This window comes from Falco punctatus, assembly GCF_963210335.1.
Source record: "Falco punctatus genome assembly, chromosome: 4".
NCBI classification, from domain to species: Eukaryota; Metazoa; Chordata; class Aves; order Falconiformes; family Falconidae; genus Falco; species Falco punctatus.
In genome coordinates this window covers 15,798,072-15,823,140 of record NC_137583.1, presented here as the reverse complement: position 1 = coordinate 15,823,140, position 25,069 = coordinate 15,798,072, and the positions used below count along the sequence as shown (strand labels likewise).

Here is a 25,069-nt window from a genome sequence, read left to right as displayed (position 1 = left end):
AAAGCAGAGAGCACAAGCTGGTCATCACAGAAAAGGTACTGAGCAGAATAACATCAAGAGATCCGAGGAGACTCTGCATGGTGATGTTAACTGAGGCAGGGTTTTCCAACACCAGCGTCACCGCTCATTGCTGACTTAATGAGCTGCTTGAGGCTGGAACTGAATATTTAATGAGTCTTGCTTGGTGTGAGCAGCTATTGTGGCAGGAGAAGGGTCTGCTCTCATCTGTCGAGGCACTTAACAATAGCTTCCCATTGCAGAAAGATCCCCCTCATTGCAGCCCTTAATGAACTGCTTCTCAACACCTGGGCAAAGTTTGCAGGTGGCCTTGTGAGCTGTGCCTTTTGTCAAGTTGCCGCTTCCCTTGCTGAAACGTATTTGCACGTAGTGGCTTACAAGTTTCTGCCTTGCAGTCTGCTTCTCTGTAATTTGGGCATTGTGCTCTCCACAGAGAGCCCACTCTGCAACGCTGGCTTTGCAGACTTCCTCAAAGTAATTTGTGCTCCCTTTGTTTTCAATATCCATGCATGCCAGGGAGCGAAATAGTCACTGAAAATCAAACCACTCTCTTAGGCGAAACCAGACCCTGAAATAATCATGGGTGCTTGCGTTCCATGCATTTGTACTTTCTACTGCAGTCACAGTGCTTTATAACACAAGCACATGCTATGGCTGCACAAGTACAACTTAAGACAATACTGAAGCAGGAGAGAGCGGATTTCACAGCATGGAGTAATTGTCTCGGAGCAGCTTTCTATTTTCAGGCACGATGTCTTGCATTGTGCTGAAGTTATTTATTTAGCGAGTATGCTTTTGTTAAGAAACACCATAAGGTGAATTCACACATGAGGATGCAAGATGTGCAATAGTCTCACAGCCATATAAAAACATCGGCTGAACTCCCCCCATCCTACTTGCTCCCTGTTCTCAGTTTTTTTTGGCAGCCTTTATTTTGGACAATGCACACCCTGGGGGCACGCAGCAGAATAAATCAGTCGCACATAAAGAAGAAACTATGAATATGAAACAGGCAAAATATTCTTGATTTTGATGTATTTGGGGCTCTTTCCCTTGAGTCAATACTACAAAAATCCTTGAACGGCTTCTCCTGGTAATGAAGGCCTTAAGAAGGTGTTTGATAGAAAGACAGACCTTTACGCAGGGATTTACAGGATTTTTTTAAGCTGATGATACTGAAGAAAAGCAATTATTTTCTGTTAATTTGTTATTCTATACTCTGAGGGGCTCTGATAGGCTGGCATTATGGTTTTTTTTATGCAGCCATAAGATAGCTTTTCCTTAATAGCCTCAAAATATGTAATTGTGTTGATAAACACATCATGCGATATTGTAAGGCCCATGATGGCAATAGCAGAACACCCAGTCCAGCACATCACTGCTGAGCACAATGTTGGAATAACAATGTATTATGTGAATATTTCACATAGTAAAGTTTGCTACAATCATTAATGTCATTAGCAATTCTTTATTTTATTTCTGGAAGACTTTCTGTAGCTGTTTTGAAAAGGCAGCCACCACGGAATTTGACTAAAGATTTTCTCAAGTCACAAACATCCCATTGTTTTATGTATATACATACATAACACAGCATGTTCATTACTTTACAATACTGGATACTGGCAGGTTAGGTGAAAGAATGCCTCTCAAACATTTCTTCCCCCCCACTTTTTCATAATAGCTGTAAATATTCCAAGTTTAGCCTCTAAAGCTGAGCTTGCTGTGCACAGGCCATTACATCCCTGTCCTGGTGACTCCCTCCAGGTCTCAGGGGTGCCTGGTGGCAGCAGAAGGCAGCACTGATGGGACTATGCAGGCTCAAACTTGAGAACAGGACAGAGAGGATTGATCTTTAAAAGACCTTTTACAATGGGCTTTACAAACTCACTGGATGCATTTTCTAGCAAGTTCTGCTTACTGGGTCTGTTTCCTACTCTTGCATCTCTCCTCTGTGCAGATCCTGGAGGGAGCTCCAGGGGCACCAGGCAGATGCCTCCAGGCCCCCAGTTTGGATAATGTCCATTTTTCCTGAGCAAGGAAACAGCTGGGTCCAAGAAGAGCCTTTGTCAAACTTGTCTAGTTTGTACTAATGAAATACTGATAGCTGGGATCAAGACTACTGAGAGGCATTTCAGACAATTTAGTATCTTCCTTCTCCCCCAGTTTAGGATGCTCCTTTCTATCCCCTGGCATTTCCCCCACCCATCACCTTTCCCTCAGCACACAAACCTTAAGCAGCAGCAGTTGCTAAGGCTACAAGAGGCTGCAGTAAAGCTGTGCACGTATATGGGAAGGGCTGGATAAAGGAGAAGGATGAGAGCAGAAAATTGCTTGTTTCGAGTCACTGGAGAAGCAGCTACGGAGAGAGGTGGGAGCGGATGCAGGGCTAGACAAGTTGCAAGTCTACAACTGTTTTCACATGAGCACGTCAGCCTGTAACTTCTAACCCCAGTGTGTACCCATGTGCAGGTGTTTGCACCCGCGTGCCTGTTTGCTCAGGAAACCAACACTGTCAGCAGTCCTGAGTGAATGAGCGAACGGAATTTGTCAGTGGCATAAATATTATTAAAATCTTAACAACCAAACCACTAATTTTAGAATAATTCTTGCATTTCTTGCAGCACTGGTGGAGGAAAAGCAAATCACAGCCTTGATTTCACTTCCGGAAGATTTCTGAGAGCCCGCATCTTTTCTGCAAAATACCAAAGACTCTGTTGTCTCTGAAATACGCCTGTGTGCAGTGAAGCACACCATTTTCTCTAGCCCCATATGTTTTTTTGGCTTTCTTCCCCTGGGGTACAATAACTGTTCGGGATTGTGGTGATCAGACACACAGTTGTCACATATGGACCAAAATGCAGAAAGTAAAACACTGCGAGATTAGCAACTCCCCTGAGAAGGAGCAGAGGCAGGGTCTGAAATGCAAAGACAAGGCGAGGGAGAGCATCCCCCTGCCCAGAATCTTTTTGCAGAGATACTGGCAGTGAGTTATTAAAGCAAACTAGCAGGATGCAAAGTCCCGAGCAGCAGCACCTTATTATCAAGCTGAAAGCAGAAAAATATGCCGAGTTGGTCCTGATTAGCTGGGTTAAATGCTTGTTCCATCTCCATTGAGCAAAACAGCAGATTAGCTCCTGAAGAAGAGATGCCTCATGAGATTTGACACTCAAAACAAGTTTCCTTGGTTATTAGTTAATAAACCTCAAGCAGCTTCTCTTTTATACTCATCTAAAAGCAAGAGGGAGAACCTGATCACATAATGGCCTGAAAGCATGGATGCATTTTATTTTTGTGTAGAAGATAGCACCTTAGTGTTTATCTAATACTGCCTCCAACACAAACACACAGTGCAGGCTGCAGCTGATGGGAGCACTGGGAATAGATCGGAGGGCAGCGTCTGGCCTTTACTCCTCTGTACTCTGTCTAGCGTGGGCAGCATCTCCTGATCTGTGATGACAGGCGAGGGATACGCTCTGGAGCTGAGGCAGGGAGAGAAGGAGCAGGGGGTTATTGCAGAGGGCGAGCGATTGCCTCTGCAGTGGCTGGCTGAAGCCACCAGGATAGTGGCTGAACACAGGAAAAATCAAAGGGAATGCTTCACTTTCTGGGGACACCCAAGAGTCATGTCCTGCCTCACACACTGAAGGAAATGGCACATTCATTGCTTCCTTGTTCACTAGGGATCTACTCCTTCTTCCAGGCATTTCTGTTGGCTGGAGCAGCATGTATTCCCTCTCCAAGGCTAGCCAGATTTTTAATACTTTATTGCTGTAATAGCATCTAGGAGCTCCAGGCTCCCAGTTTCTTGCAACTTCTCTCTTCCTGGGTCATTACCTCCTAAAGCATGACCAATTTGAGGGCAGATGGCTTGAAAGGGTCCTGGAGGCCTATTCACTTCTGTCAGAGCAGGGCAAACCTTGTCCTCTGGGTACCCTTCCTCCAGAAAGAGCCTCTCACAGTCCCATAGACAGGAGATCTGCTGAACGTACATTTATTAAGAAAGAGACCAATAGTCCCTGCAGCCACCCTTATTGAACAGACAGTCCTTAGCTGGTGTGAAGAACAGGTAAGATCAAACAAGAATCAAAGCAGGATCTGTAAGGGACCTCTAAACCAGGCTGCACAGGACATGGCTCAGCCTTTATCAAATGCAACCTGGATACAGGCATTCGTTCACCACGCTCCTCCATCACCGGGGTGGGGGTGGTCTGCAAATAACTCCCAAACAACGACCCAAAGACAGGAAATGATCCCTTTCACTACCTCTGCACATTCATTCTCACTTTTCAGTAGAAGAAAAGATGCTTCAGATTCTCGTTGAACTGTTTTGCATGTTTTCCAGGAGACACAATTAAGATTGGTTTCTGCTGGCACCAAAAACAGAGTATGTATGCAGTCAAGTGTACTAGTAACACATGGCTCTGCACTTTAAACTAGCTTCACTATTCCTTGGCAAGCATTTGTCACTGTCAGAATTGGCAATGACTCCTCAGAAAAGAGCTGCAGACTACCGAACAACAGAAGCGCTGCAAATCATGACCATGTCACCAGCAGAGCAGTGGATGGGAGCCTGGACAACAGCTGTCTGCAGTCTGCACTGCTCTAGCTGGGGTCATCAGTCACTGATTTTTATGAGCAATAAAACTGACTCAAGCGTTAAGAAGAAAAAGAGAAGAGAAAACCACATGAAAAAAAGCTGATCTTATGAATATGAATAAGCAACCAGCATGGAGCAGTGATATTACGTTCATTGTATCAGAGGGGCATCTGCATTTACTCTTTTTTGGGCAGAAAATGGCTTATATTCCCCCAATTTTCTACAATTATTTTCAATCCCAGGTCTTAACGCTTAATGATCAGAATTCAAAAGCAGAGTTATAAAAGAACCTATGCTACACTGGAGTGGTAAGGCAGCAAAGGCTGACCGAACTTGAGCTATGGGAGGATATACAAAGCAGGAATGCATAAAACCCAAGAGAACAAAGGAAAGTTGAAAAAGGAGGAAAATTTCTCGACAATAATGCCGATTCTCCTGCATATCCCTCCCGAAGATGATTCACTTTCTCTCACAAAGCAATTTCTGCCTGTAATCTTCTTCAGCAGCATCAAGCATTGCCCAGATAGGATAACTGGAGAGGTCTAGATGGTACATGGATGGGTTTCAGAAGTTCACAGCATGCCAAGTCCTTGGCATCCTTTCCCAGACAGGATGGTGAAAAGTAGCCTGTCCCTTTCAGGGGACTTCCTCTGGGCAAGGAGAAACGCTTTTTCACATTAGTGAGTTGTTGCACACCCGCACAGTCCTGCAAAAGCTAAAAGGATCCAAACGCTAATCATTAGTCCAACCACACATACTTTCAACCACACATTCTGCAGTACCGTAAGAAATAAAGACAAGAAAAAGGCTGGGAAAAGGCAGATGGAAGGGGGGAAAAAAAAAAAAAAGGCAGCGGCAGACAAAACTTTGAGACAGTATTTGTGATGAAAAACACACCACTAGTAAAATTGTCCATCTGAAAAACTAATCTGCAAACAAGACTAGGGATTTCTGACACGGAAAGGCAGCTAATTTAATATTTATGGCCTAAATTTGCCAGCTGACTACACAGCTCTCCACAAAATTAAAAATCCTCTTCTCCCTACCCTCTGAGATCCTATTCTGCACCAGAGACTAGACACCCATTCACATCACATATGATATTGAACTCAGACATTATACAAGAAATAATAATTTTTAGGAAGGTATTCAAATAATTAAACAGTTAAGAAATGACAGCACACACTAAGATGAGCTGCTTTCAAGCCCTCCCCCCTTCATCAGCTGTGCGACCAGAAAGTGCCCAGGTGGCCAGTGCAGAAATGCACTTAGAAAGGTCTTTAACTGCAAATTTAAGTGGATAAATCTTAGTTTAACTCAGCACAAATATTTTCCACGCTTTCTTGTCCCATCTTCCTGCTGCCCCTGGAGAACAGTGAAGGCGATGGTGAAACCTTATTTGTGATGACACTTGGCCCTGTAACACTTGGTAGCTAATTACTCTCCTGGTGACCTCTGACAGGGCTAGCAGCATCAGACCTTCCCCTCCTGCTTTAATCAATACTCACAGCAGCTGTGTTGGATACACTCAGCAATTTTACAGATGACTGAATGGGTTTACTCATCAGTATTTTCTGCTGCAAGAGAACAAGTGCCCTGGTTATATGCACTACCACTCAAAACTTTAATGTCTTCAGGCAAAAATGGGGTAGAGAAACCTATAGGTGGTATCTTAAAATGGTTTAAAAATTAGGCATGGTTTTAAAAACCAAAGGGAAGCCTGATGTATTAATTTTCCTCTCCCTGAGCCAACTATTTATTTAATGCAACATTCATAATAAAGACTAGAAAATCACAGAGGAAAACAAAGATATGCCTTTTCCAATCAAAACATATCTTAGGCAGTTCCTATAAAATGTGTAGTACCTCCAATGCCCTAAACATCATGTAATATTAAAAAGGAACCTAAAACTTTTTCACAGAAGGAAGCTAAATTTAACCAAGTGAAGAGTTGTTCTGTAATCACAAGAACTGCAGCAATCAATGAAGATTGCCTCTTACCAGAGAGGAGCTTTTAGTAGCACCTCTAAGAACTCAAAATTGGGCACACTTGATATTATCATTTCAGGACATGAATTCCCTTTGGGATGAATCTCAAGAAAGGAAAGAATAAAACCAGGGTGGCACACTGGGAGGTTAAAATACAGGTACTTTTAAATGCAAAGTGTAATTCCTCTGGATTGAAATTTTGTTATAAGACAAACAAGACAGAGATGATCCCACCTAAAAGAGGACAGCAGAAACTGGCTTTCTCTCTGGAATGTTCACCTCAATGTCCCCAATTACTCTCAAAATGGAAGAGCTCTGCTCTTTCCTTTGCAAAAATATTCTTTCCTTCCTCCAAATGGGACATCAAAACATTCAATTTAGGTATTCCAAGCCATGGCCTGGGACCTAAGCATAACACAAAAATGTGCTAAATATTCAGGCACAGTTTTTAGCTGTTTTGATGGCCCTGCCCATCTTCAGGCAGAAATGCCAGTTAGTTAAATACAATGAAATACTCAATGGGAAGCTCCCTGTTTCTCAACAACCATGTCCACGTGCACCTGGACTAAAGCGGCATGGGAGAACTAGGAAGCTTTCCCAACACTGCTGGACATATTTCATGCTTAGCTTATTTGAAGCCAGGATAAAATGTTAAAAGTGTGATTATTTCCTTTCTCTTTTCATTATCGTGTATTTGGAGGGTGGGCTTTTTTTGTTGGCCATTTCAAAATGAAATAGCTGCTTATAAATTTTCATGGTCTCTCTGTTAACTCTGTTTAGAACACAATTAGACATGGCACAAAAAGATACCTTTGGAAGCACAGTACAAAGGAAAAGAAAAGAGCAGCTGGCACCGAGAGCAGAGAAGCAAATTATTTAGTACCTGGCAGATAATGAGAACACTGAAAATACACTACTTAATGCTAGTGCTCTGACAGGGCTACGTACATCACCTCATCACGCTAATACAGACAGACCGGGTGGCAGCCAGCTGGTCCTTCTTCCTCACCCATCTCCCTGAAAGCGAAGATTTGTAAGCTGCCAAATAATAAACCTGGACAGAAGTCTTGAGGATCATTAATCTCGCTATCAATCAACCTATTTGGAAATTCGCTTCTTGCTGTCGCTGATACTAATCTGGTAGTGACTCGAGAGCTCTGGGGAAGCCTGGAGTATGTGTGTCTGAGGAATTGCTTTAATGAGTTTCTTGCATTCAAAGGTTAACAAATGTGACAAGGAAACAGAAAAATCAGAGACAATAAACTACCATCCATTGAACCAAACCACTAAGAAATACCACGTTGCATATTTCGCTGTGGTATACCGAATACATCTCTAACTAGCTCTGTAAAAATACTGTAGTCAGACCCCAGTGACCTATCTCAGATGCCAGGAGACATGCAGGCACGTTAGTGTGAGCTCTGCCCGCTCCAATACTCCTTATCTGCTGGGCTAAGTACCTTGGGCATAGCTCTGCATTAATAGAGCTATACCGCAGAGAAGCAAGTTGTATTCGCTGAAGAGATGTTCTGGTTAAATCGGACAATCAGCGTGATGTGAACATATCCACCCGGCTCCCTTCGCTAAACACAACAGACCCACATCAATTAATACATCAGAATAAAAAGTCCCTGCATCTCAGGAAGATCCTTCCAGTAGCATTTGCATTAAACAGTGCAGTATTTTCTGTCTGTATATTTCTAAAAAATAAATAGCATCAACAATAGCAATAATACCAAACAAATACCAAGAGAATCAATACTATAAGAAAAATTGAATTAATACCAAAAAGCAGTAAGCAGTATGAAGCATACTTAGGCATAATAAAGAAGCAGAGAAAATAAAACCAATGTATGTTTTAAATTACCATCGCCACAGACCAAAAAAGCCGTTAAGAAAAATTCTAGAAATATTTTAAGCAAGTAATGGAGGTAGAATCCACCACACCAGAGGCATCACTAGAATGATAATCCTGAAAGTCCTTGACATGAAGCAAGGAAGAGTTCCCTTTTCAAAATAGTTAAGAAAAGGACATCTTTGAAGTTTCAGCCCTGTAACACATTCAAAGCTCCTGAAGTTTTAGTGTCAAGGAAATACCCATTTATTACAGAAAAAGGACTCGAAGTATGAGGCATATCAGAAAAGTTACCATGAAGTCTATTAACAGGCCCCCAGTTATACAGAAGTCAAGAACTGAAAAATCAGAAAGTAACAGATTTAGAAGAGACTTTGCCTTTATGAAATCAGTAAAAAATATTCTGAAAATTAGAAACTGCTTTCATCCTTATGACAAACTTTTTTCAGTAGGTATACACTCGGGCAAGTAAACTATTGCTTTCCTGTTGTCTTAATCAGTGTGTAGAAACAGCTAATAATGAAACTAATCACAGGAGGAGAACATTTTGATTCAAGATAAAAGTTCATTGCAGATAAGTGAAACAAGAGAAATACAGCCAACCTATGTTAATTATTAGATCCCTTAACACCAAATACAGTTTAATATATTCTCTATTTATAGACCGTTCTCTTTATTTGCACTATTTCCAAAGCTTTAATCTACCTTTTATTAAGCTCTTTATAACCTTTCACTGTTGATAAATGCGGGGCTGGGGAAAAGGAGAAAAAAAGCCCACAAGAGCTGCAGTTTGCATCTTAGCAAAAACGTATGAACGCTTTTTAATGTATGAAGAAACACACCTGGATCCATCAGGCACTTGCTCAGAAGCAGACATGTAAATTAAACACAAGCTCTTGGCTCAGAATTTCCTCTTCTTGAAGCTGGTGAAGCGATGTGGCTGCGCAGGCAGACACACTGTCCTCAAGGAACGTAGGAGATGTCTGCTCCTAGGTGAATTGTTCAGTCCTGACACCTCTAGCAATTCAGATTAATTTTCCACCTACTGTATTCATGCATGTCATTTCCATGCTCTGATGCGATCTTTGGTGGTGCTTTTGCTGACATTAGTGCAGCAATTAGACAGTAAGCTTGGGGTTGGAAATGACAGCAGCAATCACCACGGCCAACAAGGCACGTTCAGGTATGCAGGCAAAGGGAGGTTCCCGCGGGGACCGAGGTCCTGCTGCTAGACCCACTCCAACTATTTTCATCTTTGCTTATAACTGGCAACTGCAATAACAGGTTCCTGTTTTATTCCACTATTTTAATCCAAGGAGTTTTGTGAGCTAAAAATGTTTGAAATGTAGACTAAACAGCAGAGTATTTTGCCACTATTTCTGGTAGTTTTGTCCCAGACATTTGGTTTCAGATCTGTGATTTCCTGTCGAGAACACACAAGTGTGAAATACTTGTTGATCCGTTTATTCATTTGCCTCCTGGCTGATCGTAGCCATTTTGACAGGATGGATAAATTGACTTGCTCTTTGTGGTTTTTTTTTTCCCCATGTGCTTCTCCGTCAGCCTGGAAGCACTGCCCCAGCTTCCCAGATGCCGTGCTTAGGTCTTTATCACTCCTACACCCTCGCTTTACATCCTGCACCCTCCTCCTTTTAGAGGCTTGCTAAGCCAATTTCACACAATACACAGGTTGTCTGAAATGCCACAAACTCTTGTTATAGCAGCTTCTGAAACTCCATCTGCCAGATGAAAATGGTGCATAATATTTAGAGAAACTATTTTTGAACAATTCAAACCCAATAAACATTTTACATCACTCTTTAGGACATGAGCTATACCTGTGACAATTGTACTTGGTTACTCCAGGCAGCACTTAACTATCTGTGACACATCTCAGCAAATCATCTATTTTTCAAAGTCATAAACAAACACTGCAATTTGGAAAGGGAACAACTCTTGATCATTCTCGCTGAGGAAATGGCAAAGGTAACTGCTTCAAGTGATCAGGCAAAACCTTGTAACATCAGCACAAGTTTTCAATGCAAAGTAATTTCATCAGGCTAACAAATGAGTCACTTCTCTCCAACAGACGTGTAGCAGAACACAGTGCACTTAATTGATGTGCCCTTTTATTGCAAAACATACCGTCTCTCTCCACTTTGACTAGAGCAATGGGGTGCAGCATTGCCAGGAAAGAGCTGAAGAATGCAAACTTGGTACCACATAGTATCTAAATGTTGATTCAAGGAAATTACGAGACATTCAAGGGGATAGGTCCCAGTCTCCAAATTGTGCTCCACTCTTTCTTACATTGCCCCCATGTGATTATAGCAAGTTTGCTTAGAATTTGCTGCTCACTCTTCTAATTGGATTTCTGCAAAGGGCAGTTTGCTGTGCCATGAGCTTGTCACTTTATATCCTGCTTTAACGCCAAACCACTCAATTAATATTAAATTCCATTTATTATAAAAGCATTTGTTTCTACCCATGCGATGCTATCAGCAGCCATCTAATTAATATTTGTTTCCACAAAGTGGCTCGCTGATGGTAAGATCTCAGGTACAGCTAGTAACTTTAAAAGGGGAAAATATGTGAAGGCAAGAAGGTCAAAACAGAACATGAGCTGTAACAGAAAACATCCAACTTGTACGAATTTAACTCCAGCTTCTCAGAAAGCTGAGTCAATACAATCAGGTTGGCGGAGAGCAATGACAATGTTACAGCTAATCCAGTCACCAGAAAAAAATGAGGAGTGAGGTTGCCAATGTCTCTCTCTCTGGGGTGGGGAGATGCTGTCTGGCACACCAAGGAAAAAAAATGCTGGAAGAAGGCATGGAAGGGAAGTGCTCATCCACTGCCTTATTCCCCCATGAGCTGAGCTGTCTGCTTTCCAGGTTTCCCAAAAACCCCAAACAACTGGAGGACTGTGGATAACATGAAACCCTGAGCTACAGTTGGTTTAAAGCCTCTTTTCTTCAGCATCCTTTTCTGTGCTCAGCACACTGGGAAATTAGCACAGCCTGTCCCAGTTTGGCAGTGAGGAACTCAATGGACCCCACACTTGCCATCCAAGGAGTGAAGGAGGAAAGCGCTGCAGATGGTTTAAGTGCTTTAAAAAAGCTGGTACAAAGCTCAGGGATTCTTTTGTACACTTCCAGTACAAGAAAGCATTGCTAAGGAAAGAGAGGACAATCCAAGTGCATGCTCAGATCCTACAGACAACACTGTAACCCACCCAAATGTGCGTCGCTAGCAAACACAGACTTTTCATTTCCCCATAGGCCTGGCTGCAGCTTGTATTATCACAAATGCTGGTGAAACAGGAGTATTTCTTCTGTGTTCAGAAGCACCCAGCTGCTTCTCAAGCAGAATGCTCCTGAGAGTGAGATTACACATTCAGACACGGTGAGATGAAGCAGCTGCTGAGAATGTGTATCAAATACTGTGATTTCTTCTCTCCTGCTCTTTTATTCCATGCACCTCAAATAAAACTATGCTGCAGGGACAACAGGTCTCTTTCTAGTAGTCTCCACCTATTCCTTTAAACTTTACAACAGGGAACTTGTTCTATGTAGCTGTGTGGATAACAAAAACAGTGATGTTGAACTCTAACCTTCTGCTACCACAAAGAGCTAAATTAATTCCCTACAGCACATCAGCACTGCTTTTGAAAAGGTCCAGACTCTGCAAAAAAACAGATGGAAACTGAACTTATGGGCCTTTAAAGATGTCAAGCATTTCCTCACAGTGATGGCATAGGAATCTTTCTCCTTGCCATCAATTTTTTTATTAATCAGAGCACACATGGCAACTCCCTGTGTGGCACCACTCAGGGCTCACCCCATCAACATAAAACCTTGCAAAATTATCACCTCAGGTTCACCACTGGGATAACAATGCTTTTATACCTAGAATTAAAAAGATTAATTGTCACAGCCTGGCAAATCAATACGCAACTGCAGACACCAAACTCCAATACTATTTCGTCGCCCCTTTGCTTCCCACGGACCACAGTTCCACCATTTGCTACGTGACTCAGAAAGCCAGCAAAAGGACTCCTGTTGCACTGTTGTCACCTTCGTGCTTATGCTTTCAGGGCTACTGTTCTTGCAGCTTTTGAAGCACAAGTGCACTCTGTATGGCAGCAAAGCCAAGTCTGCAGGCTCCTGCTTTGACAGCCAAATACACCCCAGAGTGCTGCAGAGCCCTTGTAGGTCCCCAAATTCTCATCTCCACCACCACATTATGTGGAACAGAAGACTCCTGATGGCCCATTTTCTTGAAGCTGTTTGTGTAAGGACCTGAGTCAAGTTACTCTTTCTCCCCCAAAGAGCTGAACCGGCACTTTTACCATCAAGAGAGTGGCACAGTTGTGAAATGCCCAATTGTTTCTGAAGAGACATCGGGGACCAGGTACCAGGTCCTTTTTCACAGATGACAATTGTTACTGTAAGCATAAGGAAAAGGGTTCTGCCCTCCTGACTGCAGCCACGTGCTCTACATGAGTTGGCTCTGCAGTGATAAATGTCACGTTTACAATGGGGTTTGCAACATGAAAGTCCGTAATTTGCTTTCCAGGGACCTATGCTTGATTATCAGGAGAGTTAGAGGCATTCACTGAAGTCTAATGAATAGAATTAACACTTCATTTAAACAGGGACTAATATGTATGCAAATGAGAAAAAGTTAAAAATAAAGAGTTCAAGCCATAATTTCAGAAAATGTAGACTGCATCCTTATGAAATATGAATGTTTCAATTCACCTCATATCTTTACATCTATGTTAGCTGCTTTGCATGTGAACAATAGGGTGCATCAAGCCCATTTTGATTTTTATATTTGAACTTGGACTTATAAAATGGATTATATTGAAACATGAATAATATATATGCTAATTAAAGACTCCATTTAATGACATAAATAAAGACGAAGACCAACACAGGCTAATTTCCATTTGCAAATTTCCTAATTACTGTATTTTCCTTTGGAAAGCAGAAACTTTATTTCCCCAGCCTCAGAAAAAAAGAGAATTATTCTCTTTGCTCACATTTTTTAAAAAAACTTTTCAACTTTTTTATTCTTTAGGATTGGTCTCCCCATGGATACAATTGCTTTGCCTGGATAGAATCCATATTAAATATCACCCAAATCAAACTATGGTGATTTGTGCATACAAGCAGTGTAACTTAATTGTTATTAGATTTGTTTTCTAATACAGAATTAATGTTGAAAAATATAAGGTGCATACATTCTTTAATATCACAAAGCGTGTTCAGAGTAACTCTGTCAGATGTAGACCAAGTTAAATATCCTTGACGTTTGCTAGGCTGTTAGTCGCTCTCTCCCTTCTTCCTGGTCCCCAAAATTAGACAGAACAAGGGCACCAGACAAGTGTATAGTTGTAGGGAGACAAGGTATTAGCAGAAAACATGACCACAACTTCTGTCATGCAAAGCCTACAGAAAAGCTTGCTGAAGAATAAACAGATTGCAGGAAAAGCCATTTTAGGTTAAAAGGCTTGCCTGTACCTATGACAGTGAGGGAAGTTGTAAAAAATAGTTTGTTCAAATGAATATGAAGCCCACAATGATATCAGGGCCAGGAGAATCTTTTTTTTGCTGTTGTGTAAATGTTGATTATGTGGATAAAGAAGCCTAGATTCAGCCTTAACTCACAAAACCATCATTTGCAGGCTCTGAAAAGCAAACTGCAAAGCAAACCCATTTACTCCCTGATTGAAGCAGCACCCTGAATGCTTCAAAAATAAGGAGCTGTATGAATGGGAAGAGACTAACCATTCTGGTACATTTATGTCCTAGGCTTCTATTAAAAAAAAACAAACAAGAAAACACCAAACCCAAAACCAAACCAAAACATGACGAGTATGAGGACTGCATCTTCACAGCTTTCACTTCATGTTTGTAATACCAGTTGCTATTACCAATGAACACTGAAATTCAGGAAACTTGCAAGACTGAAGAGTAAATGATCATCATTTTGAGTTATGGTGTGGTTGGTAGTCCTCCATGCCCTCGGTACTGCTAGCACTGTACAGCTGCTGCAACCTTCATGGGTACCACTGCTGCCGGGGGAGCACTGCCCAGCACTGCGGGAGGAGAAGCTCCCCCTGGTCCCTGCTCAGCATCCTCTGCCCTTGCAGTGCCCATCCCTTCACACTCCTCTCAGCTTTAGTGGAACCAGCTTGGGGACATAAATACCTTGAGAACAGCTGGGAGGCAGCTGGAAAGCTCTTGGACCAGTTTACTTTGATGACTTCTCTAACAGCATAAAATTCTCCTCACTGATGAACTACTCAGCCCCTAATACTAAGGTTGGCAGACGTAATGTCCTGTGACGGGTGCAGGAGACGCTCTCCCTTGGCCTGCCTTGCAGAGAGCTATCCTCTTACTCCCATTTAAACCCCACATTCATGCCAAATACCCATCAGCAGGGGTAAACGTCATTTCCTATCTCCATCCACTGCTAGTGAGGGGTTTGCTGCAGCTAAGGAGCACCTGGATCACCAGCCTCAGGCCTGTGCCAAAGGGAAGATATCCCTTTATACATGACTTGGAGAAGCCCCCACCTGCAGGGATTCAGCATCATAGCCCTGAGCCCAATCTGTGGCATGACAGAACATGCCTCGATCCATAACGGCTTAAACCATATTTGACACGGGGGCGAATGAGATAAGCTCATGCTGCTACAAAACATGAGGAATTTTACCAGCACTCACTGGAAACTTCCTGATGGTGGTTAAGAAATGGTTTTAGACAATGAATCACTGTACAGAAATATATCCATTTAACTGATAATTTGATCAGAAGGAAAAAAACCACAAACCCAAATTTGAGCCTTCAGGGAATAAAACATTTGTTACTATAGAGAAATGCTTTTATTTATTTATTTTTAACATTAACAATATTTTTTAAATTCAAATTTGGCTTATTTCTATTGCTTTATAAGTGTCGCTTTGTAGGCTATTTCACGACGTCTTCGTTCTAGTTTGGAAAAGATGGGATTTCTAAAACATGAAACAACCCCACTGATCAAGAACCAGGCATGCCACCTACACCTGTTTCAGTGTAAAAGTTAGAACTCAAATGGATTCTAACTTGTAAGTCAGTAAAGTAAAATACATGCTGGTTATAGCAATAGAGGAAATGTTTTCTTTTAACGAACTGCATGTTTATTTTTCTACACTAAATTGAATGAATTCACATAGTTGCAACATTTGTAATAGCAGCACATGTGCATTCCAAGACGTTGTTTTTCCCCAAATTGCACAGGTTTTAAGAAAAGTAAAATTAAGTCCATCCCTGCTTGTTATTGTTTTACTAGCCTGCTGATTCCTAGCATTTATCCAAGCAGTTAAGATTACTGAATTGATTTAATATTCTTACTCTACAATTTTACAGTCAGACCACATCCTGCTGTGAAATAGCTCGTGCTAATGTTAGTCCAAATGCTGCTGTGGGACTCAGGACAGCACAGGGCCCTTCAATAGCTGTATTTTATGGTTACAAGGAGAGAGAAAAAATATAATTTATCTGGTTGCTGTGGTTAATTCACAGTTTCACAGCAGAGGTATACTGTTCCCTCCGGGTACATCTACTTGTATTATAGGATATTTCATTCACAGTTTGTCCGAGACATTCCTCTAGCTCTGAACCTACCAATTTATTAGAGAAAATCTACTCCAGAGGTACTTGTATGCACCTTAATACAAACTCTTACATGCTAAGAATATTATAGAAAAGACATAAACTAGCAACAGATCAATAGAAAACATAAACTAGCAACAGATCAAACAACAATGGGTTAATAAATTGTTTCTTGAAGCTGAGAAGGGGAACAGAAAAAGAATGTGCCCGTCTTCTTAGGAAATAGCTTTTTTCCCCCCCCAAGTGATTTATTTTTGCAAAAAGCACTTGTGAAATTTGTTTCTCTTTTAAAATACCTATCACAGCTATAACAGCCAGAGTTCAAAAATTTTGAAGTTGTAAAAAGTTTCCTGTAGAAACTTGCAAAAGACTTGCAAAAGACTCAACAGATGAGTAGGAAAAGCCAGTGGTACATGGCATCCTCTACTGCTGTGCTTATGAGAAGACACATGCTACTCATGGCATATTATTTCTCAGCACCTACAAACCAGTTCTTAATGGAGCTTAACTAGAACATTTGAATGTTTAAAAAATATTCGTTCAAACTTAACGCCTTGTACTACTTTTTATCCAGCTACTGCACAGATAAAATCTTGCCTTTTTTTTTTTTTTTTTTTTCCAAGACCTCACCATTACAGCAACACTGGGAAAGGCATTTCCAGGAAAAAAAATATCTGCAATTAATCCATTTAATTAGTTCCACAGAAAGAAAACAGAAAGATCAATTGCAGCCATGCCGCAGATCCCTCCTTGCCTGACCTCAGCTGCCCTTGCCTGCTCCCCTTTGCTCTCTCTGCAGAAGAAGGTATTTTTGGAAATGCTGGAGAAATGCTGTTACACCTCTAAACAAAGCAGTGAGGAGTGAGTCAACAAAAGTTTTCCAATGTGCTACCAAGACTTTTACATAAACTTCATCCCCTTTAGGGATGGCCTGTGTGGGCCTATGGGCAAAGCATAGCCTAAATGTCTTATGGGACACATCATAAAGCAAATTAAAAATAAAAAAGTGTACTTTTTTTGTTTGGGAGTTTTCAAGGTCACCAACATGGTATTTTGAATTCCAGTCTTCCACAACCAAAGCACGTATTCTCCTGTTGTTTGATTTGTGATTGCATGCTTGACATTATCTTTTAAAATAAAGGTGATGCAGATCTGGGCTCCCACTGAGTTCAGTGGCCACATCCATAAAAGTGCCTGCAGGAAAGATGTTAACACAACTGACCCACATGGTATGAACATCCCAGGAGCTGAGGAACACGCACAGTTTCAGAGTAAGAATTCTCATTTAAAGGTGCTGTTAAAAATAATCACAATTCAGCAGGCACCAGGATTGCTGGCGCTGGCACGCATGGCCTCACAGCTGTGAAATCTTGGTTCTTTGAGCAACCGCCATTCCCCATCTCCTTTGCAAGAAAATACTTTCATGTAACAGCCTTTCCAGGGATGTCTAGACACAGTCACCCTGGGTATTTTGCCCTTGGCAGGGGTGGGCTCACGTTGGCATTCACTCCTAACAGGGCAGTATTGACATGTGCAGTGCAGATGGTACCATAGATAACACACAACAGGAACAACAAACTGCAGCTATACCAATCCCTTCTCCTCTGTTTTTGTTTTTAAACTTCAGATCATTGTACTCTTAACTCTTCCCTACTTCTAGGCTCCCTGCTGCAGGAGAACAGATGGAACAAAACTCCAAACAGATTTTTTTTCCACCAACCTGTGGGTCTCCTGACACGGTTGTCCTCTGCAAGCTGCCTTTGCGGTTTCTTTCCTGCCCACTTGTATCTTCCCTTCACTCTCTCTCCACAGTTAGAGCCCCCCCTCTCCCTCCCTCCCCCCCCCCCCCCAGTTCTTAGATGTGCTCTTTTATTGGCTTCACTTTACTCACTTTAAACATGATGCATTTAAACTGTGTCTTCCAAATGCTTTTTCACGCTCCTAGTCTCTGATTTACAGGACAATTTATCACACTACACCATTCCTCCTCTTTTCTCATACTTGCTTGTGTGCTTTAAAGCTCACACCGCAAAGCTGCGGAGAATGGGCCTCGAAGCTCCCGTGTAGCATCAATGAGTCCTGTGGTGCTCCTGACAAATGGCTGCTTAACCTTGTTTTGGAACCTAGAGATGATGGAAATTCTGTAGACCACTGCTTTATTGTCTTTCCTATCGCGAAGCTTATTCTAGTGTCAAACCTAAATTTCTCTCTTGCTGCAATTTAAGTCAAAGACTCCTTATCCTCAGCACAAGGGGTGCAGAAGAGCATGTATTCCTTAAAGACCCCCTTTCAAGTACTAGAGCACTTGCTCCCCCTCTCCGCTAACAGCCCTGCCTACCCATCTGATCTAACCAGCTTCCTCATATCGCACAACCACCACCATAGTCCTCTTGTATTTACACCTGGAGATACACCGGCCTGCTATAAATCTGGATTTGTGTTTCATTTGCAGGACAGCTGAAAGGAGAACATTGCTTCATGAAATTCACATGAAGGCTGGACATGCTTGACACAGGAAAAAGCTGGCTTCAGACACCTGGCAAGAAGTTACTTATTTCAACGGCATACTCTCGAGAACCCGTTTAGGGTGATACAGGTTCTTCACTCATGTGGACTCAAATTTACAAGGGCAAGGTCTGATTCAGCTGGTACCAGTTATTCAGGAGTTACTCTGTTAATGTCAATGGGACTGCCCAGGTTTAAACCTGAAGCAAAATCTAGATGGTTTCCTTGAAATGAGACATTCTGGGGTCAAAACATGCTTACCGATTTTTTATGTTGCTCCTGACGCTGTACAATTAGGACTAAAAGCACTGTGTTCTGAGCTTTGTAGATATCCTTACAGTCCTGAAAGTTGCCATCGATCTGCATTTAAGCTTGGCAAATCCCTCTCCAACCTTCCTTGCTCAAGAAAAAATGGTTGGTTTATAAAGCGGCAGCTGACTACGAGCCTCACCAGTGAGGAAATGGAAATCTTGCAGATTTCTGGTTTGCAAGAAAAAGTAAAACTAGTGTTAATTAAAGAAGAGTAAAAGTAACAGGCATATAATGAGAGAACATGCCCCTTTCCACAGTCTAGCTCTTAACAGATCATCCAGCATGCTTAAAAAGCAACTTTCCATCTGCAAATCTGTCTCTCTCTCTTTTTTGTCTAATGAGCATGAGTTAGTCTGTTCAAAAGCCCAAATGGGCATCTCAGGGCCAATTCAGCAGCAGGGGGTCTGTTACTATAACAACTGACAACTCCTGTGATTTCTGAAAGGCCCTAAAGTAGCCATTTGGGAAATGGTTATTGAGCAAGAAGTTGTGAAGGAATGGCTGTGTGGGGCGCAGAGACCCAGCCTCCCTTTGCACAGCTGCTCTCCCCGACCTCAGCCCCATGCACGGAAGAAAGCCCAGCATCCCGCCACCCTTGCAAACAGCCGGGCCGGATCCTTTCCAGCGCCTTGCAAGAGGGAAAGATAAAAGCCCACGAGCCAACAAGGGGAGGAACGGCAGCGGCATGCTACGATCTGGCCTTAGCAGATCTCCTTGTGGGCTCTCCCACCCTCACCCCGGGCTGTGCGTTGCCGGGTGGAAGAGCACAGACGCTGTCGGAGAAGTTTTCATATTGATTTTCCTCATAATGGAAGAATGACAAGCGCTCAAAGAATGGTATCAACAGCTAGAACAAGCAACCGGCAGCTGCCCTGAGCTTCAGGCTTGAAAGCAAGCTGCCTGTCGTCAGCACAGAGGATGAGCTTAGTCCCCATAAGCTTAGTTCCCTTCATGGGATAAGAGGGAGCTGATCACAGGCCTGCTCCTTTTTAATGAAAACGAGCAGTGCTTTAAGATACAGAACACAAAAGGGCCCAATATTTCAGTACCTTTACCTCTGGCACTGGCAAAATTAAATACAAACTGAATCTTCTGCAATAAAAGCTGAAGAGCTTTTTCTGCATTGCCTGGGTTGAGGGCTCTGAATCAGGCTGGGCTGCATCCCCCTTGCCAGGCAGTGACCTGCCCCGTCCCCATCCCTCTGAGGCTGTTTGTCATCATACAAGCCTAGACGTGGCCATTCCCAGAGGAAAATGAAGGCATGCCCTGTTCAGTATGAGCAGGGCACATCTGGTCACTAAAAAGGAGATGGAAGCTGCATGAGGTTTCAGGCACGCCATCCACCTCCACATTTCCCCTCGTCTCCCTGGGGTATTGCCTGTCTCCCAGTTTAGGAAATCTATTGCCCTTGTTGGCTAATTCTCCACACCGCTTGTGATGACATGAATTGCAACTCTGGGGCACTGCCATCCCCAAGCTTGGATGTGGTCTTCGGTTATCACTGGGGGCAGTCAGTGTGAGCATCCCTATCCCTCCTGCTCAGTTATGCTGGTACAACTCTGGTCTGGGAGCTAGTCTGGCTTAAATCAAGGCATGAAAGCTCCTTTCTCCCCTTTTTTTTTTTTTTTTTGCAAATGTGGATTATTTCTCAGTCCAGCTCCTCACATGGTTGTACAAACATTTGCATTGGTATCACAGAGGGCAGAACAAGGGCAGGAATGAAGGAGGCTGCTTGAACCGCTGCTATTAAGATAAATACTCATGCAACTGCACCAGAGGCATTCTCAAAATCAACACACAGGCTCTCAGAAAGTGTTACCACCTAGCATCCTACATGAGTGAGAAAACAAGCAGAATCACGAATATTTTAGAGTAAGCTAAAAGCGGCTTTTATCATTGAAAGCAAGCAATTTTACAATGCTCTGTAAATTTGCAATGTTCCTTTTTCAATCAGTACAGTAGATGAACAACACATTGTGTACTCATAAAATAAAACCTAGAGATAGGTTCAAATAACAATTTCAGCACTTTTTACTACCTGCTACAGGCAGAAGTTCTTCTTTTCCCCCCCCTTAAAACTGAAGACTGCCTTAGCTATGGAGCTGTGCAAGTTCCCCAGAATTTAAGACCAAAAGGCAGTTTTCCAAGGCATGGTTATTCGACATGTTCTTGGTCTTACGTTGCAGCTTTCATTTTTATATTACACACTGATTTACAAATACGGTTGACCAACCTTCTTCAGTGCTATTTTACCAGTGACAGAGCTCAGATGCTGAAATATTGAACACCTGAGCTTGCTCCCAAGTGAGATCTTTGCCACTGAGTTCAACAACAATACTGTCAAACCGTAAGTGACTTGGCCCTGGGTCACACAGAAAATCAATGACTGAGTCAGAAAAAGAACCCACATCTCCTGGTGCTCAATGTCATTTCTTCTGCAGAGAAAGGCACTGCCAGAGAAGTACAAGGCTCTGCCAGAGAAGTACAAGGCTCTGCCACAGGACCTATCTCAAGGATTCTGTTCAATTCAACAGGATGCTTAATAAAAATCTAAGAAAACTCTCACTGTCTACTAAATTCTATAGGGTTTTGCCTAAGGAAAATTAAAGGCATCTTTTTCCCAAGCTGTCTCACACACGCACATGACTATAAACAAGCAATGCAAGCTTGCTTGCTCTTTCAAAGGCAGCAGCTGTGTTGTTCCAAAAATCCCTCCTGAATGTAAACATATTAGCACTGTATAAACAGCTTGATTTAATAAGAAATGCAATACAATATTCCCGCTTTGTCTTTGGGATCACAATGTTGATGGCAGCAATAATTCAAGGTGAATTATGGTATCTGTTCCAAAGAAAGAAAAAGAAAACTCTCCAGCTATAGTTGTGAATTAATTTCTTCCTCTTAGCTGAAAATGAGAAATGGCTATAATTTAGTTCCCATTTAAAAATTGCTGTTGGCTAAACTCTAAAATCTTAATTGCTTCTTAATATTCTCTGCTTATTTTTCCCTTTGAAAGCACATTCTATAGGATTGTAGTGTTTAGATTAAAAATCGGAATGGAAAACAAAGAATGGAAGGTCACCAGTCACTCCTAAAAATATGTATTGGGTTTTTTTTTCCTAAAATGACAGAACTTAATGTGTATCGAAGTATTTTAGTTGGTTTCTTAACTCTAGTCACCCTCCTGCACCTCTGTGAAAAAGAAAGTGGCACTGACCGTGGGTTTCCCTTAAAGTGTCAATGCCCAGGACTTGTTTAATTTGCAACAGAATATAGTGGAAATGCTAGAAAAACACGTTTCAAGCCATATTATGGCTCAGCATGCTATAGGAACTTACCTTGTTACAAAATAAACTGAAGTCACACTCAATCCCTAAATAGTTTGGAGGTCACTTCCAAACACACTCTGCAATTCTCAGAGCTTGTAGAAAAGGCTGTGAGAATAACAGTGGCAAAGACTGCAGACAATCCAAGTCAAATTTTAAACTGACCTTGAAGAACTGCAGAAGGATCTCATGATACTGTGTCTAGGTATAAAATCACAGATGCAAAACAAATGCCCAGAAATGCAAAAACTAATGTGCTCGGGAAACCGCACCTCCCAATGCACACGTTTTAACGGCCTCTAGATGAGCTAGTAGTGCTCCAGTGAAAGATCCTAAAACCCCAGTGATTAATTCTTAGAAATATCCAGTGGTTGTCCCTACAGCACACAATTTCAGAAACCAGTACGAAAGGAATGAAAGCAGCAAAAGAAATACTGCTGTGTCACTGCAGAAGCAAACATTGAATCTACATGTTGAGTAGAATGAGGATCTGGTCTCCCCACACCTTTTCTGTCTGCTAAGACAAATTCTCTACTCGATGCTAAAAGAAACCAGTTGCAAGCACTAGAGGTCCTGGGAGCAACAGTCCCCTTCATAGTGCCCACAACAGCTCAAGGATCAGCCAGACCAGCTTTTCCTCAAGAGCAATCAAAGGTGCATGGAAGCAAACTTAAAACTACTGCTGACACTGTCCCTCCCGGCCAGGAAGCCCAACCACCAGCCAGCGCCAGCAGACGTCGTGGGGTCCTGGTCATCCCATGATGGTGCTCTCCTCATTGTTCCGGGATGAAAGGCAGCGCAATTTTTGCAGCTTCATTATGCTGACCTAGTTTATTTTCCACTCTACCAACTTAAAATCACATAGCCCTCTTTGCACAGCAGTGCCATTAAAAGCACTGAATGCAGGAAACTAGTAGAAAGGTAATTCAGAGCTGCTGCTTGCCTGCAAGTTCCCATCCCTTTTCATTACTGAGACAGCCACCATGTTAAAAAGACAGAAGTGACCCTTTTGCTTCAACATCAATCATATTCTTTCACCATTTGTCCAGGATCCACACGGAAAAGGAACTGAGAACAGCAAATTACCTCTGCAAATAAGGGAGTCTTGTTCAGACTCAGCACAGATAATTTCCAAATATATTCAATTACAAGAAGTCTCTAATGAACACAGCATGGAAGCTAAACAGCTAAAGAAAGGAAAAGCTTCAATCAAACAATGACTGCTTCCTATCACTCTCCTTTTCAAGTAAAGGGAACACAAAATGAAGCTTCCTTGCAACAAGACATCATCACAAGACTTATTTCATTGCTCTATCATGGAATGAGTTACGAAAAATCTAAACAGAGATAAACGCTTTGCCAAACCTTCACAAACAACTTCCCTAACTCCTTATTTTGGTCCCTGAATAATAGGGCATTGACGCAATGCAAACAAGCAGAAGGCTTCTCTCTGCTTCATTGTTCTGCTTATGTCACCTCTGGTCTCAAATCATCTAATCCCACAAATGCTCAAAAATGCATAAGTGAAAATATCATTTGTTTTATCTTCAAAATGTATTGCCACAGGGTAACTATGTCTTTTCTGCATTTTCTAGTTCTTTGGGTTTTGTTCTGTAATGCTTTTTCTCACATCAAAACAAAGAGCTGCTGTGCAAGAAAAGACCCCTTGGTCCAGCACGCCTGTCCCCTTGAGGGTTATCCTTTCATAACGAGGGTTTCTCTGCTGTGCACTTTAATACCATGTTTCCCTTACTGAAATATCTGTCTCAAACTCGTTTTCATGCCATTTGCTTTGATGGTGTTATTTAGCAAATTATTTCATTATTCCATTACATTTTAAGCAAAGTATTTCTTCCTGAAAATCCAGACCACAGTTCCATTCAAACTTGTAAATTAGACTCCACTGTGTTTGAGGATCTTTTTTTCCCTTATTTTAAAACACTCACAGAGATAAATATTTTATTTTCCTAAGGAAAGGTAATCACACTGAAAAGGGCACACAAAATGCTGTGTTACCACTTGAATGACATGGTCTGCATAACGTGAAATGTTACTGTGGACAGTTTGTGTTCTGCTTGCTTGTTGATTTACTCTAAAACACACATTTACCTTTTTTTTATACACTTTTACAAAATCCTCAGAACTATGAAGGTAGACACAGGAGATTATTTTGAAGCCAGTATACATTTGCTCAAGTTTATTGTTCTTCAATTTGTTCTTCATATTTATTAAAAAACTTTGACTGCTACATGACGTACTTTCCATGTTTATATTAATTTTTGACCTCCACCTTTTTTAGTATTAATCTTACATAAAAAAATTGATCCACCGCTGTCAAGCATATTAATGACAGTGTTTGTAATTTTACCAAAGCCACTAATGAATGTTAACTACTCATGCGTATTATGGAGAGCAGATAAGAAACAATTATTGTCCATATGCAAAATAACAAACATTACTGGAAAAGTAATTGTGTTTCAGCTACAGTTTTCATGCATCTTTCTTGATTTATGTGCATGTTTGTTATTATGAAGCACATAAAAATTTTATGAGGATGGTTAGGAATTTTGAAGAAAAAAAAGTATTTAACTTTAATGAACACATCTTAATTTTAGACTTGAGTAATATTATGACTTATAGTGGAAGTCAATTTTTATAAAAAATTAGTCTCTAACTATTGGTCACTAAACTAGTACTTTCCAACTTTAATATCTTCTCAGGGACAGTATTGTTACTCTTTGAGTGAATTAAATGCTATTTTTGCAATTATTTCTCTCAATCCATTAGTGAAATTTCAGGAAAC

At 41.6% G+C, this 25,069-nt stretch overlaps 1 protein-coding gene across 1 annotated transcript in view; it reads right to left on the bottom strand.

The window, feature by feature from the left end:
• Positions 1–25,069, bottom strand: part of PTPRG (protein tyrosine phosphatase receptor type G) — a 427,945-nt gene that overhangs the window by 44,805 nt on the left and 358,071 nt on the right. The gene's annotated exons all lie outside the window — the stretch shown is intronic.